The following is a 16,613-nucleotide window of genomic DNA, read 5'->3' on the forward strand; positions in this document are numbered from 1 at the left end:
GTTTGCAGATCGCACTGCGATATGCGAACTGATCTGGGGGTGTCAGTAACATTTCACTGACACTCCCAGCAGTTCGCATAGGGCAGTGTGAACTGCCGCCGGGAGGCATGCGATGCGGGAACCCGCCGCGCATTCGTGGCGTTCCCGCATCGCTCCAGTGTGAACCCAGCCTAATAAGCGATCGTTTTTCTGATCGCTGTATTAGTGTCACAGGTGACGCTAGTTAGGCAAGTAGGTATTTAGGTTCGCCGCAGCTTTTTATAGCGCCAGGGACCCCCATATACTACCGCATAAAGCCCCCTGATTGCCCCCTAGTTAACCCTTTCACCAGTGATCACCATATAACTGTTACAGGTGACGCTGGTTGGTTAGTTATTTTTTTATAGTTTCAGGGCACCCGCCATTTATTACCTAGTCTCACTAGTGTACCCCTAAATTTAGGGGTGTCTACTTTCCAAAATGGGGTCATTTGGGGGGGGTTTGTGCCATCTTGGCATTTTATGGCCTTCAAAACTGTAACGCCCTTAGAAAGCCTGAAGGCGGTGCTTGGTTTTCGGGGCCCCGTACGCGGCTAGGCTCCCAAAAAGTCCCACATATGTGGTATCCCCGTACTCAGGAGAAGCAGCAGAATTTATTTTGGGGTGTCATTTCACATATGCCCATGGCATGCGTGAGCAATATATCATTTAGTGACAACTTTGTGAAAAAAAAAAAAAAAAAAAAAAAGTTTGTAATTTTCCCGCAACTTGTGGCAAAATATAAAATATTCCATGGACTCAACATGCCTCTCAGCAAATAGCTTGGGGTGTCTACTTTCTAAAATGGGGTCATTTGTGGGGGTTTTGTGCCATCTTGGCATTTTATTGGCCTTCAAAACTGTAATAGGTAGTGAGGAGTGAAGTCAAATATTTACGCCCTTAGAAAGCCTGAAGGCGGTGCTTGGTTTTCGGGGCCCCGTACGCGGCTAGGCTCCCAAAAAGTCCCACATATGTGGTATCCCCGTACTCAGGAGAAGCAGCAGAATTTATTTTGGGGTGTCATTTCACATATGCCCATGGCATGTGTGAGCAATATATCATTTAGTGACAACTTTGTGAAAAAAAAAAAAAAAAAAAAAAAGTTTGTAATTTTCCCGCAACTTGTGGCAAAATATAAAATATTCCATGAACTCAACATGCCTCTCAGCAAATAGCTTGGGGTGTCTACTTTCTAAAATGGGGTCATTTGTGGGGGTTTTGTGCCATCTTGGCATTTTATGGCCTTCAAAACTGTAATAGGTAGTGAGAAGTGAACTCAAAAATTTACGCCCTTAGAAAGCCTGAAGGCGGTGCTTGGTTTTCGGGGCCCCGTACGCGGCTAGGCTCCCAAAAAGTCCCACATATGTGGTATCCCCGTACTCAGGAGAAGCAGCAGAATTTATTTTGGGGTGTCATTTCACATACGCCCATAGCATGTGTGAGCAATATATCATTTAGTGACAACTTTGTGTAAAAAAAAAAAAAAAATTTTTTTTTTGTCATTATTCAATCGCTTGAGGCAAAAAAATAAAATATTCAATGGGCTCAACATGCCTCTTATCAATTTCCTTAGGGGGTCTACTTTCCAAAATGGGGTCATTTGGGGGGGTTTTGTACTGCCCTGCCATTTTAGCACCTCAAGAAATGAGATAGGCAGTCGTAAACTAAAAGCTGCGTAAATTCCAGAAAACGTACCTTAGTTTGTAGATGTGACAACTTTTGCGCAAACCAATAAATATACAATTATTGACTTTTTTTTTACCAAAGACATGTGGCTGAATACATTTTGGCCTAAATGTATGACTAAAATTGAGTTTATTGGATTTTTCTAATAACAAAAAGTAGAAAATATCATTTTTTTTCAAAATTTGCGGTCTTTTTACGTTTATATCGCAAAAAATAAAAATCGCAGAGGCAATCAAATACCATCAAAAGAAAGCTCTATTTGTGGGAAGAAAAGGACGCAAATTTTGTTTGGGTACAACATTGCATGACCGCGCAATTACCAGTTAAAGCAGCGCAGTGCCAAAGTGTAAAAAGACCTCTGGTCATTTACCAGCAAAATGGTCCGGTCTGAAAGTGGTTAATCATGTGGACCAGCACGCTGGTAGCTCAGATGCTCTAGTAAGAAAGCTGCAATTTTCAGTTTTTCTGGCTTCCTACTGCCAAGCAATAAAATCAATATTTTCTTTTTTTTTCTTTTTTTTAATCTAAAGCTGGTTAAATTTAAATTTTTAACAAAAAATGACTGCTGGGCGGTGTGGCTTGCGTTCTGGGTGGACGTTATATGACGGCTTCCCAGAACGACTGCTCTCGTGGGAGGTGCTGCGATTACGGCCGCACCGTGATGCTAGGACATGACTCGACCCCGATCTGCTGCTCTTTGACCATGTGATCGGCTGTGTCCAATCACAGCCGGTCACATGTAAACACGGAGATGCCAGTAATCAGCGATCCTCGCCTCACACTGACAGAGTGTGAGGAGAGGAGAGCCGATCAACGGCATCTCCTCGCCGAGGACATCTAGGTGTGTAATCAGGGCACTGGTTACAATAAAGCCCCACCAGTGCCAGCAATGAGTGCCTACAAGTGCCAGCAATCAGTTGTCATTAGTGATGCCAGCAATCGGTGGCCATTAGTGATGCCAGTCAGTACTGGCTATAAGTTCTGCCCATGACTGCCCACCAGTGAAGCCTATTTGTGCCACCTATCAGTGGCCATAAGTGCAGCATATTCACGCCGCATCAGCGCCCACCAGTGAAGTATAAAAATTACTTACGGTAGTTTCTGTCAGTAAATTTTGTAAATAAGAAAAATGCTTTTCTTTTTCCAAATTTTCTGCCCTTTTTTTTTTTTTTTTTTTTTTTTTTTTTAAGAAGGAAGAAATGAAAAAAACCCACAAGTGATTAAATACCACCAAAAGAAATCTCTATTTGTGTGAAGAAAATGATAAAGATTTCATATGGTCACCGTGTAGCATGACTGCGCAATTGTCATTCAAAGTGTGACAGCGGTAAAAACTGAAAAATGGCCTTAGCAGGAAGGGGGGGGGGGGGTGTAAGTGCCCGGTATTGAGGTGGTTAAAGAACTTTTTCTAACTGTGACATTTAGAAAAAGTGGGCTTTGTAATAGATTTAACACATCTAAAGTTCCAAGACAACAAATCTTCTGTATCAATAACTAGGGATGACCTTTTACTTTTCTTAAAAATTGTACATTTTCTCAGTTTAAACATTTGATTTGTTTTCTATTGTGAATAAAATATGGGTTTATGAGATTTGCAAATCATTGCATTCTGTTTTATGTCGATTTTACAGTGTTCCAACTATCTACAGCAATCTAACAATTCTGCAAAGATGGCCACAATAGAAATGCTGATTTTGGGCAAGCAATGGACAACAAGCTTTAAGAGGACATTGCAGGGACCCTCGCTTATGCTGCCCCAAAGGTAGGTCATGTTAGTCCTGCTACCTATGTCAGCGCTGTTTGTATATGTATGAGTAGGAGTTTATCTGTTACCAGAGAGCTCCTTTAACCGGTTCCCGACCAGCTCACGTACGTATTCTGTTACAGTTACAGAGAGGAGGAGCAGCCAGCCCAAAGAAGGAAGGGCTAAGCCAGCCCTGACAGTAACCCCTCCTCAATGACCCCTCTCCCTCGGAGGGCCACCAGGCTTGAGGGGAAAACATCTAGGGAATTTGCGGAGGAGGACAGGGGCATGTACGTCCAAGAAGGAAACCCAGGAGCGTTCCTCCGGACCGTACCCCTTCCAATGCACCAGGTACTGTATGCGCCCACGGAACCTACAGGAGTCAACAATGGATTGTACCTCATACTCCTCATGGTTCTCAACCTGAATAGGATGAGGATGTGGCACCGAGGTGGTAAATCGGTTACAGACCAATGGTTTCAGTAAGGAGACATGAAACACATTTGAGATGCACATACTAGGAGGAAGGTCCAACGCTTAAGCCACTGCATTAATCCTGCAAAGGATATGGAAAGGCCCAATAAACTGAGGTGCAAACTTCAGTGAGGGAACACAAAGCTGGAGGTTTGCGAGATGACAGCCAGACCCTGTCCCCAACCTGGTAGGAAGGCGCAGGCAGGCGTCTGCGGTCAGCATCATACTCCTCCATGGCCTTATCCTCAAAGACCGACAAAGGGTAAACCCGGCCACGAGGAGGTATGGCACCAGGTTGAAGGTCAATTGTGCAATCATAAGACCGGTGTGGAGGCAAACTACCGGCTTGACCTTTATCAAAGACATCGCTAAAATCACTGTACTCCTCCAGCGGGGAGGGGAGTGAAGAGGTGCACAGTACCTTGGATACCTTCAGGAAGCATGTCTCACTGCATTGCGGTGACCAGGAGAGAACCTCAGTACGGGCCCAATCAAAAGAGGGGTTGTGCCTCTGTAACCAAGGATAACCAATAACCAGCAGAAACCTGGGTGAGGAAATAACTTGGAATTGGATTATCTGATGGTGAAGGGCTCCTACGACCATGGACAACGGAACCGTCTCATGAGTCACATGGGCAGCCTGTAAAGGTCTCCTGTCAAGAGCCTCAATGGCAAATGGAGTGTCACGCAGCTGCAGCGGAATAGAGTGCTGCGAAACAAATGCAGCATCAATGAACAGGCCTGCAGCCCCAGAGTCGATTAGAGCCTGTATCTCGATGGACGACTCAGCCCAAGAAAGGGTGACCGAATCCAGGAGTTTATCCTTCTGGATAACTGGGGACAAAACAACGCCACCTAAGGTCTGTCCATGACAGGACCTCAAGGTTCAGGCGTTCCCTGGACAGGTAGGACAAGACTTCAAAAAGTGACCTGCCTGGCAACAATAAAGGCACAATCTCTCCCTCCTCCTAAAGGCTCTCATCCGCAGAGAGACGCGTGAAGCCCAGGTGCATGGGTTCACCTTCCCTGACCGACTCGGTACCAGGAGGCATGGGAGGTAAGGGAGGCATGGGTGGGACTACAAAGCTTGGAGGCAAACATACAGTAGGCTTCCGCAAGCGCTCCTTAAGAGAAAGTCTTTCTCTGAGTCTGGAGTCAATGAGGAGGGCAAATGAGATCAAGCTCTCAGCTCAGTGGGTATATCTCGGGCTGCTATCTCATCCTTGATTGAATCCGAGAGACCATGAGAAAAAGCAGCCACGAGGGCCTCATAGTTCCAAGCAACCTCTGCTGCCAGAGTACGGAATTCAATGGCGTAGTCGGCAACAGTTCTCGTACTCCGTTGGATTGACATGAGGCACTTGGCAGCAGAAGCGGAGCGTGCGGGAACGTCAAATGCCCTTTTAAAGGAGGCCACAAACTCAGGGTAACTCAAGACAACAGGTTTTTGCGTCTCCCATAGAAGGTTAGCCCAGGCCAAGGCTCTCTCAGAAGGCAAAGATATCACGAAACCTACTTTGCTTCTGTCCGTGGGAAACGCCTGGGGCAGCATCTCGAAGTATATCTCAACCTGATTGAGAAACCCTCTGCATTGAGCTGGATTGCCCCCAAATCGCTGCGGAAGTGGAGCGGAACCAGACATACGTCTTATAGAGCTAATACTCGAGGCAGGTGCCTGCACGGAGACTCACACCGCCACAGGGATGGCCTGCGACTCAGGTTGTACCGGAGCAGCCACAGTGGGGGATTCCAGGTGAGCCGTGCGACTCTGGAGTGTTTGTAACGCCAAGGCAAACTGATCCATGCAGTGATCTTGCTCATCCAATCTGGAAAAAATATTACCAACAAGTGGATTGACTGTATCGTCTGAATTCATGGCTTTGGCCTACTGTCAGAAACCATGAACCAAACCGAGACAGAATTATAATTAAATCACACTTGTTTATTAATAAAAATAAAAAGGTAAATAGAGGAAGCGTAGTCAAAGCATAGCCAGAGTCCATTAACCGGATCAAGTAGTCAGCCAGTCCAGAGTTCAAAAACCAGATCGGGTAATCAGTCAGGCCAGAAGTCAGGGATCCGAGTGGAGGAACAGCAAGCAGGATAAGGAGCCAGAAGGGATGTCAGCAATCCAGTCTTTAAACAGAACCGCAGGAGATGTTTTTTTGTGATATGACCAAGGCGAAGGCAGATATGAAGTGAGCTGGACAGCTTTAAGTAGGCAGGTCAGACGAGCTGGATAAGGAACAGCTGGTAACTGTGGAGAGAGATGAGAGCTGAGCAGCCAGCCCAGAGAAGAAAGGGCTAAGCCAGCCCTGACAAAGACAAGAAATACAAATGATATTGCTTAAAAATATATATTTATTAACTAAAAATACAGTGCGAAATAATATCAGGTATATTTTGTGATAAAACAAATACATGGATACACAGTGCTTCTACATATCAGAGATACAGTAAATGATGTTTCAAATAATATTCACATTTCTTAATACAAAATATCACATTTCAATACTTAAATGATACTTGTATACATTAAGACTTGGTAACTCTTTGTGAATAGCTTCACGTGTCTTCACGGGCTAGTGTAAATAATTTTGTTTACCTCAACATGAAGTTATCTCTTCTCAAAACAAACAGATCTCCTAACTTACACTCTTAAATGTGCACAAACAAAAATTGTTATATTGTGCACAGCTTGGTAATTTAATCAAGACTTATTGTTAAATTTACAGTGAATTTATTTTACACATATCTTGATAATAAAACCATTGTACCAATATTGGCTTTAGCTTTTTAACCACCTCAATACAGTGCACTTACACCCCCTTCCTGACCAGACCAATTTTCAGCTTTCAGCGCTCTCACAGTTTGAATGACAATTACTCAGTCATGCAACACTGTACCCATATGAAACTTGTGTCCTTTTTTTCCACACAAATAGAGCTTTCTTTTTTTAATTTTTTGTGTTATAAATAAATAAATATACGTAAATTTTGTGAAAAAAATGCCCTTTGTTTCTGTCATAAAATTTTGCTAATTAGTAATTTTTCTTCATACATTTTGGCCAAATTTTATACTGCTACATATCTTTGGTAAAAATAACCTAAATTAGTGTATATTATTTGGTCTTTGTGAAAGTTATAGAGTCTACAGACTATGGTGCCAATCACTGAAAATTGATCACATCTGATCAGGCCTTCAGTACTGAAGGCCTATGTCATTTCTTGAGACACTAACAAGTCAGGAAAGTACAAATACCCCCCAAATTACCCCTTTTTAGAAAGTAGACATTCCCAAGGTATTAAGTAGGTAGCATGGTGAGTTTTTTTAAGTTGTATTTTTTTACCCAAATTCTTTGCAAAATGAAGATTTTTTTTATATTTTATTTTTCTTTACAAAATTGTCATATTATCGGGTTATTTCTCACACACAGCATATGCATACAACAAATTACACCCCAAAATACATTCTGCTACTCTTCCCGAGTATGGTGATACCACATGTGTGAGACTTTTACACAGCCTGGCCACATACAGAGCACCAACATTGAAGTGGCACCTTCAGGCGTTCTGAAAGCAAAAATGACACATCTCATTCACAACCACCTATTATACTTTTGAAGGCCCTGGAGCATCAGGACAATGAAATTGCCCACAAAATGACCCAATTTTGGAAAGCTAACACCCCAATGTATAATCTATGAGGCATAATGAGTCTTTTGAATGGTTCATTTTTTTCCAGAAGTTTTTGGAAAATGTGGAATAAAATGAAAACGCTTTTTTTTTTTTTTACACAAAGTTGTCAATTTATAAGATATTTCTAACACATAGCATATATATAGCAAAAATTACACCCCAAACACATTCTGCTACTCCTTCCGAGTATGGCTATACCACATGTGTAGGACTTTTACACAGCCTGGTCACATAGAGAGGCCAAACATTGAAGTAGTACCTTCAGGCGTTCTAGGAGCATAAATGACACATCTCATTTCATTCCTACCCATCACACTTTTGAAGGTGCAGGAGCACCAGGACAATGGAATTACCCACAAAATGACCCAATTTTGGAAAGCAAACACCCCAACGTATATTCTATGAGGCATGGGCTGCAAATAGGTGCTCGGGTACTCTGATGGGCTGCAGATAGGTACACGGGTACTCTGATGGGCTGGTAACAGGTACTTGAGTACTCTGATGGCCTGGTGACAGGTACTCGGGTACTCTGATGGCCTGTTGACAGGTACTCGGGTACTCTGATGGCCTGTTGACAGGTACTCGGGTACTCTGATGGCCTGTTGACAGGTACTCGGGTACTCTGATGGCCTGTTGACAGGTACTCGGGTACTCTGATGGCCTGTTGACAGGTACTCGGGTACTCTGATGGCCTGGTGGCAGGTACTCTGGTACTCTGATGGCCTGGTGGCAGGTACTCTGGTACTCTGATGGCCTGGTGACAGGTACTCGGGTACTCTGATTGCCTGGTGACAGGTTCTCTGATGGCCTAGTGACTGGTATTCGGGTACTTTGAAGGGTGGTGATAGGTACTCATATGGACTGTGACAGGTACTCGGGTACTCAGATGAACTCTGACAGGTACTCATATAGATTGTGACAGGTACTCAGATGGCCTGCAGGTGCTCAGGTACTCAGACTGGGACAGGTATTCAGGTACTTATATGGACTTTGACAGGTACTCAGATGGACTGGGACAGGTACTCAGGTACTCTGATGGGCTGTGACAGGTACTCGGGTACTCTGATGGAATGTGATGGGTACTCTGATGAGCTGTGACAGGTACTCTGATGGGCTGTGACAGGTACTCGGGTACTCTGATGGGCTGTGACAGGTACTCGGGTACTCTGATGGGCTGTGACAGGTACTCGGGTACTCTGATGGGCTGTGACAGGTACTCGGGTACTCTGATGGGCTGTGACAGGTACTCGGGTACTCTGATGGGCTATGACAGGTACTCGGGTACTCTGACATGCTGTGTTCTTGGGTACTCAGATGGACTGTGACAGATACTCGGATGGGCTGTGACGGGTACTCTGATGGGCTGTGACAGGTACTCGGGTACTCTGATTTGCTGTGATAGGTACTTGGGTACTCTGATGGGCTGTGACAGGTACTCTGATGGACTGTGAGTGACAGGAACTATGATGGGTGGTGACAGGTCCTCTTTATTGGGGGGGGGGAGGGGCAATCAATGTGATTTGTGTGTACACGGTAAGCAGTAACAAGATGTTACCGCAATCTGTGTGGGAGGAGGATAACCCGGTAACATCTCATTACTGCGGTTTGTTTACATTTAGTGATCGGCTGTGAAACGATCATAGCCGATCACGTGGGTAAACAGCCAGCCAATGGCTGTTTACCAGCGTCGGTGACAAGCAGTGTTCCCGGGAACACGCCGCAAACGTCGTGCACGTGCAGCGCGATCGCGTGCATGCGCCGTTCACAGTGGGGGTGTAACCATCTGTGATCGGCTGTGACTTCATCACGGCCGATCACGTAGTAAACAGCTGCCACCGAAGGAACAGGGATGTGCGCGCACGATCGCGCACATTCCCTGTTTAAATGGGAGGCCGTCATATGACGGCATCCCGCCACAAGAGCCGCACCGCCTGCCCATGATTTGACAGCTGGCGGTCGGCAAGCAGTTAAAGACAACCAAAATTATTATTCGGAATATAATTATTTCATACTGCAGTTAAAAATAATACAACTCCAATTTGCTTTGCCATATATTTAAATGGTCTTAGTAATGTATATTCTAAACAATTCAGTTATCAAAAAGGTATAATATGGAAAGGTTAATACTTTACCAGGATTTAAGAGTTCTGTCTGTTTGAAAAGATTTTGTGAGGTGATGATGATGAGTCCCAAAGGACTTCTCCCAACATCCACATTTCTCCGTTATCTCTTCCTTCTCATTTTCAGATCTCCGCCCGATCACATTCTCCCAGCCTTTCTTCTTCTTCCCCATCAGACCTCAGACCCCTCTCTGCTATGAGTAACACCTTTTTATCCCACCCCAAAAGTGGATGTATGTCTCATTATTATGTAATGAATGATGTCATATGACGATGTAGTTGATATGTTACCTTGACAACCCCGACCAACGCCATTTTGAATAATTACCAATTTCAGCCTCTTAGGGGCAGTGTTGGATCAGAAATTACTTTTAATGTGATTGACATAACCTTCTGAAGTTGACGCAAAACACCATTAATTGTCTAATGCTTGACAATCAAGTGTCAATATTCCCAGACACCCTGGCGTTAGCTTAAATATATGGGTTGAGAAAGTTACCCCACATCATTAGTTGAGTTGTAAATATGAAAATGAAGTCATACTTTGAATTACAACCTCACAAGTACAGCTTCTAATACTTTCATGCCAATACAATTAGGATCTCACATTTGTAACTATTAACATAATTATATATATATATATGTGTGTGTGTATTAAATGGGTTTATATGTGTTTAACCAGTTGCCGACCGCCGCACGCCGATGTACGTCGGCAGAATGGCACGGGCAGGCATAAGGGCTTACATGTACGTCCCTTGCCTCCCGCGGGTCGGGGGCCCGATCGGGCCCCCGCCCGGTGCCTGCGGCGGTCGGTTTTCGTCCGGGAGCGATCCGGGAAGAGGGGGCGGCCATTCATTCATGGCCACCCCCTCGCGATCGCTCCCGACGAATAGAAATCCCCCGTGACATCACTTCCTCTCCTGTAATGTAAACACAGGAGAGGAAGTGATGTATTCTCTCCTCCGTGTCGGTATTTTTCGTTCCGACACGGAGGAGAGCGGATCGGTGAGTTGCACCAACACTCTACACACAAAGTAGAACATGCCAGGCACACTCACACCCCCCCTTTACCCCCCGATCACCCCCCCAATTACCCCTGCCCCCCAGTCACAGTGACACCAATGTCATTTTTTTTTTTTTTTTTGCATTGGTGTCATTTGTGACTGTAATAACCGTTAGGGCAGTTAGAGTTAGCCCCCTTTAGTTCTAATGTACCCCCCTAACCCCCCCAATAAAGGTTTAACCCCGTGATCACCCCCCGTCGCCAGTGTCACTAAGGCTGGGTTCACATTGCAGCGGTTTATGAGAACGAATGTGATTCGCACCGCACTGCAGTGCAAATCACATCCGATCTCTGTGCGATTCGAGTTCAGCCATTCGCCGCACCCGCCGCAAATTCGCACGGGACCCTTTTTTTGGCCCGCAGCAGAATCGGATCGCATGGGTGTTCACACCATGCGATCCGAGTTTGCAGATCGCACTGCGATATGCGAACTGATCTGGGGGTGTCAGTAACATTTCACTGACACTCCCAGCAGTTCGCATAGGGCAGTGTGAACTGCCGCCGGGAGGCATGCGATGCGGGAACCCGCCGCGGATTCGCGGCGTTTCCGCATCGCTCCAGTGTGAACCCAGCCTAATAAGCGATCATTTTTCTGATCGCCGTATTAGTGTCACAGGTGATGCTAGTTAGGCAGGTAGGTATTTAGGTTCGCCGCAGCTTTTTATAGCGCCAGGGACCCCCATATACTACCGCATAAAGCCCCCTGATTGCCCCCTAGTTAACCCTTTCACCAGTGATCACCATATAACTGTTACAGGTGACGCTGGTTGGTTAGTTATTTTTTTATAGTTTCAGGGCACCCGCCATTTATTACCTAATAAAGGTTTAACCCCCTGATCACCCGGCGGGTGTCATTTGTGACTAATAACTGTTAGGGCAGTTAGGGTTAGCCCCCTTTAGTTCTAAGGTACCCCCCTAACCCCCCCAATAAAGGTTTAACCCCGTGATCACCCCCCGTCGCCAGTGTCACTAAGGCTGGGTTCACATTGCAGCGGTTTATGAGAACGGATGTGATTCGCACCGCACTGCAGTGCAAATCACATCCGATCTCTGTGCGATTCGAGTTCAGCCATTCGCCGCACCCGCCGCAAATTCGCACGGGACCCTTTTTTTGGCCCGCAGCAGAATCGGATCGCATGGGTGTTCACACCATGCGATCCGAGTTTGCAGATCGCACTGCGATATGCGAACTGATCTGGGGGTGTCAGTAACATTTCACTGACACTCCCAGCAGTTCGCATAGGGCAGTGTGAACTGCCGCCGGGAGGCATGCGATGCGGGAACCCGCCGCGCATTCGTGGCGTTCCCGCATCGCTCCAGTGTGAACCCAGCCTAATAAGCGATCGTTTTTCTGATCGCTGTATTAGTGTCACAGGTGACGCTAGTTAGGCAGGTAGGTATTTAGGTTCGCTGCAGCTTTTTATAGCGCCAGGGACCCCCATATACTACCGCATAAAGCCCCCCGATTGCCCCCTAGTTAACCCTTTCACCAGTGATCACCATATAACTGTTACAGGTGACGCTGGTTGGTTAGTTATTTTTTTATAGTTTCAGGGCACCCGCCATTTATTACCTAGTCTCACTAGTGTACCCCTAAATTTAGGGGTGTCTACTTTCCAAAATGGGGTCATTTGGGGGGGGTTTGTGCCATCTTGGCATTTTATGGCCTTCAAAACTGTAACGCCCTTAGAAAGCCTGAAGGCGGTGCTTGGTTTTCGGGGCCCCGTACGTGGCTAGGCTCCCAAAAAGTCCCACATATGTGGTATCCCCGTACTCAGGAGAAGCAGCAGAATTTATTTTGGGGTGTCATTTCACATATGCCCATGGCATGCGTGAGCAATATATCATTTAGTGACAACTTTGTGAAAAAAAAAAAAAAAAGTTTGTAATTTTCCCGCAACTTGTGGCAAAATATAAAATATTCCATGAACTCAACATGCCTCTCAGCAAATAGCTTGGGGTGTCTACTTTCTAAAATGGGGTCATTTGTGGGGGTTTTGTGCCATCTTGGCATTTTATGGCCTTCAAAACTGTAATAGGTAGTGAGAAGTGAACTCAAAAATTTACGCCCTTAGAAAGCCTGAAGGCGGTGCTTGGTTTTCGGGGCCCCGTACGCGGCTAGGCTCCCAAAAAGTCCCACATATGTGGTATCCCCGTACTCAGGAGAAGCAGCAGAATTTATTTTGGGGTGTCATTTCACATACGCCTATAGCATGTGTGAGCAATATATCATTTAGTGACAACTTTGTGTAAAAAAAAAAAAAAATTTTTTTTTTTGTCATTATTCAATCGCTTGAGGCAAAAAAATAAAATATTCAATGGGCTCAACATGCCTCTTATCAATTTCCTTAGGGGGTCTACTTTCCAAAATGGGGTCATTTGGGGGGGTTTTGTACTGCCCTGCCATTTTAGCACCTCAAGAAATGAGATAGGCAGTCGTAAACTAAAAGCTGCGTAAATTCCAGAAAACGTACCTTAGTTTGTAGATGTGACAACTTTTGCGCAAACCAATAAATATACAATTATTGACTTTTTTTTTACCAAAGACATGTGGCTGAATACATTTTGGCCTAAATGTATGACTAAAATTGAGTTTATTGGATTTTTCTAATAACAAAAAGTAGAAAATATCATTTTTTTTCAAAATTTGCGGTCTTTTTACGTTTATATCGCAAAAAATAAAAATCGCAGAGGCAATCAAATACCATCAAAAGAAAGCTCTATTTGTGGGAAGAAAAGGACGCAAATTTTGTTTGGGTACAACATTGCATGACCGCGCAATTACCAGTTAAAGCAGAGCAGTGCCAAAGTGTAAAAAGACCTCTGGTCATTTACCAGCAAAATGGTCCGGTCTGAAAGTGGTTAATACAGATACACTGTAAACATATTATAAAAGAAAACATCATTTAGAATACGTAATACAATAGGAATTGTGAATAAGCCCTCTGGTTTCTGTTGCTTATTCTGAAAATACTATTTAGGTTTGTAAACTCATTTGAAATACGTTTCCCTAAACTATACACATCTATGGAATCTCCCCTTGTCTGGTTTATTTTACTAAGTGGTCAAACCTTTGAATTATAACCTGGGAGATGGCACAACCAGACTTACAGACTCTTTGTAAGACATAAAACAACTTTTGCAACAATGCCTATTTGTTTAGCTATGAACTTAATTTCAACTTTAAAAAGAGATACAAGATATATATATATATATATATATATATATATATATATATATATATATATATATATATAACCTCAAATGTTCTGACAATATATACTAATAAGACAATATTGAATAAAGCAATTAGCTTTGTGTGTGTATATATATATATAATATTGTAAATAATACAGTACCTTTTTGTGAAACCAATATATGAATACTTACATATAGGATTGTATAGTGAAAAACTAAAGACATATAACACATAAAGGTAGGGTTGTTGCAAGTTCATTTTCCCAAAGTAATAAATCTGTTATCCTTGTGTTGGTGAAGTCGTATCAGGACAAGGAGGGTTTGATTTAATATGACTGGGTGCCAAGTATTTTAATGGGTAAAACCATAGACAAAACCAGTTATAAATAATTTTAATAAACATATATGAATTCTGGGAATGAGTAAGTGTGTCTGATTGTATGGCAGGTGTCAGATTTATGGTTAGTTACATTAACGTAGATCTTAGCAACCAATCATGTTGTACCTAATATGCTTGCATTGTAAGAAACTGTATACTTTAGACCTGCATCTTGTAATACTTTGAACATAAACCTGTATGTTCCCAGCTGTTGTTAATAAACCTGCATCACTGGTGTCCTGCCTGGTTCGATGCGTCATTATTCTACTTCAAAATCAGAGATATCTGACAGCTATGTTGTACTTGTATAATACTTCCTGTATTGTAGTTGCTGTCTGCTATGATATTCTGTGTATCATGATACAGGTCACAAATCTTATCTCTCTTTTCTTGGCAGATCTTCATAGGGAAGCTATCTGTACAGTGCATTTGTGGACTGGTATTCCTTCTGTATTGTGCTGTTTCCTATTGCAACCTTAGAATTGTCCATCTGCTGCCAGACCTCAGCTTTGTCAGTTTTTGGCTTGGACCATCATTCGGAAGATCTTGTATTTCATTCACTCTTGGAAGTTTAATTCAACACAAAATCCACACCACACGAATCCTACAAGGACAGACTCGACTTCTAGAAAGCCACAAAGTAGATTTCATATGTTGGAGCGCCTAAAGCTGTCATGTTCACAAATGTACATTCCACACTGACAGACTAATATTCACCCCCTGTCCTTCCAAGAGTTTTTAAAAAATGTATTTAAGTGAAAAATATATATGTGTGTGTATGTATGTATGTGTACATATATATATGTTGTTAATGTTTCTCTGTACCCATAATCAACTTTAGCTATGAGTTGATTCTTGATTTCTGATTCACCCTGAGGCTTCATACAATAAATGTCTTTATAAATGTCTTTATCCAACTCAATATAGGGCATTTAACCCCCTTCCTTCCCAGAACAATTTTCAGCTTTCAGTGCTCTCACACTTTGAATGACAATGACTCTTTAATGACAATTAGTCTTTCAACACTGTACCCAAATGAAATTTGAGTGCTTTTTTCCACACAAATAGAGTTTTCTTTTGGTGGTATTTAATCACTAATGGGTATTTAATTTTTTGTGCTATAAATAAAAAAAAGACCATAAATGTTGTGAAAAATTGCCTTTCTCTTATATTCACCGACTGACACAGCTCCTCTCTGTAACTAAATGGGTTTGTTAGCTTGCCACTAGGAGAACTAGGCAAAATTGTAACACAATACACAGAACTTTCAGTACCTCCCAAGGGGTGGACCCTGTGCTAACAACCCTCCCTGCTGCCCCAGCAGACTCAGTTTTATTTTGCCTAGTGAAGGAGAATGACCTAGGAACCCTGCGGGCCCTTTAGTCCATATTTTTGATGCAGGATTTATACTTTGGCTCAAGATGAAAGATCCTGGGATCTTCTATCAACTGCCGGCTGGGTGACAGGCTGGTTAAGTTATCCTTGTAGTCTCCCCAATCCGGCCATCAAGCGTGTGCAGGTCGCAGCTAAGGCTCGGCAGGCCACGACATACCCCAGCTCCAGAGGTGGTCGTGAGCTTCAATGCTCCGGTATATACATATGACTGGGCTACTGATATCTGGATCACAGTATACCGGATCAGCAGCCACCCTGTAACTGCACAGGAGTGGGTCTGTGATGGAATGTCTCCCAGCTCTTCAGGACTGGTAAGTACGGCTCTCCCTTCCTCTGGGGGTTGAGCAGCTGGGCATTCCCTGGGAGGTCGATTCGGAGGCCACCTCACCTCCTTCTCTTCTCTCCCACGTCCCTATCTTCCCTCCTTGCCCCCCCCCCCCGGGGGGGGCGCTGCATGTGATGTAGACGGTGTGTGTATGGGGATCGCTGGGTCTCTCACCTGTATGGGGTCTGTGCGGCTAGCGATGGTCCTGGTCCCAGTGTGGGGGGTCCCAAAAGATGTCTGTGGAGGTACTTTTGCTGGTTGAAGGCATCGCTGTTTTAGGATTTTTCCTGTCACCGTATGGTGCTGTCCGGTGGCCATTTTGGCTGAGGGCAGAGCAGATTCCCCTTGTGAGCCTCAGTGTCCATTTTCTATGGGATTTTCCTATTAGTTGCATCGGCGGCCGTTTTTTTGAAGCCCGAGCGCTCTTTTCACCACAGTTCTCTTGTGATAGCATGCCATGTGCTATCACATGCTGTTTCCTGTGTCCACTGTGTATACAGAATGCTGGATGGCC

General features: G+C 44.0%; 1 long non-coding RNA gene across 3 annotated transcripts in view; it reads left to right on the plus strand.

Annotated features, from left to right (window-relative positions):
- Nucleotides 1-15,534, plus strand: part of LOC143960082 (uncharacterized) — a 64,096-nt gene extending 48,562 nt beyond the window's left edge. For all 3 annotated transcript variants that reach the window (XR_013270257.1, XR_013270258.1, XR_013270259.1), the window contains exons 5-6: nt 3,335-3,465; nt 14,777-15,534. This is a non-coding gene — a long non-coding RNA (uncharacterized LOC143960082). The remainder of the gene's footprint in view (nt 1-3,334; nt 3,466-14,776) is intronic.
- Nucleotides 15,535-16,613: the final 1,079 nt, after the last annotated feature.

The sequence above is a fragment of the Lithobates pipiens genome, unplaced genomic scaffold (assembly GCF_037356315.1).
Source record: "Lithobates pipiens isolate NorthernLeopardFrog02 unplaced genomic scaffold, aLitPip1_a1.2 Scaffold_8, whole genome shotgun sequence".
In the NCBI taxonomy this organism is placed as follows: Eukaryota; Metazoa; Chordata; class Amphibia; order Anura; family Ranidae; genus Lithobates; species Lithobates pipiens.